We start from the raw sequence: 989 nt of genomic DNA on the forward strand, positions 1-989 counted from the left end.
ACAAGTGATGGAGACGTCGGGGGTAAGCAGGTTGATGAGAGGGAACAAGGAGATACTGACCAATAGAGTGGCAGTAAGGTGAGCTCGAGAGTGTTTGGGGAGATACCATAGATAACTGAAATAAACTCACTTCGGCATTTGCCTTCTTCTACTCACATCAAAACCAACAGGCTAACATCCGCAAGACTCAAGCACCTCGACCGCGATGACCACGACTGCCAAGAAGGCCGAAGCCATCCTTGGAAGCGACAACTTCTCCCATTGGGAGTTTGCTATGCGCATGAAGCTAACGAAGAAGGGGCAACTGGCACACGTTCAAGTCGTGAGAGACCCGGCGGAGGTGACCGAGACCTGGATGCAGAACGACACGAAGGCGCTCGGTTTGATCGCACAAGGTATGGCAGTGGAACACCACACGAAGATTCGGTCAGCAATGCAGGCCTGGACCACGTAGCGCGACTTTTACAAACGGACGACCATGCACAACGGGGTTACGATGACTCGTCGCCTCCACGAGTTCAAGATGGAGGAGGGCTCAACGATGGCTCAGCACCTCGACAGATTTGACGAGCTCATCGTGGGTCTGCAAACGCTCGGTGACCCTCTCGACGGGAGCAGACAACTCGTGATTTTGATCAGCAGCCTGCCTGTGGAGTACGAGTTGATCGCGGAGATCGTCGAGAACAGCAGAAAAGTGACCCTGATTGAGGTGAAGGAAAAGTTGCTCAAGGAATATGAGCGGCAGCAGAAGAAAGAGTCAACTGAGCGCGCACTGAAGGCCTCGTTCCGCAGAAGAGGCAACAACGGAAGATTTGGCAGTCGCGGGCGAGGACTCGGTGACCCCCGATGCAACGGTGGGGGAGGACTCGGCAGCTTCAAAGGCACGTGCTTCAACTGTGGCTGAGTGGGTCACATGAAGCGGGACTGTCCTGATGGGACCCACGGTGACATCAACGAGAACTCGGTGTTCGCTGTGGGGAAGAATCGGT

The sequence above is a fragment of the Phytophthora parasitica genome (genome assembly GCF_000247585.1).
Source record: "Phytophthora parasitica INRA-310 unplaced genomic scaffold supercont2.5, whole genome shotgun sequence".
NCBI lineage: Eukaryota > Oomycota > Peronosporomycetes > Peronosporales > Peronosporaceae > Phytophthora > Phytophthora nicotianae.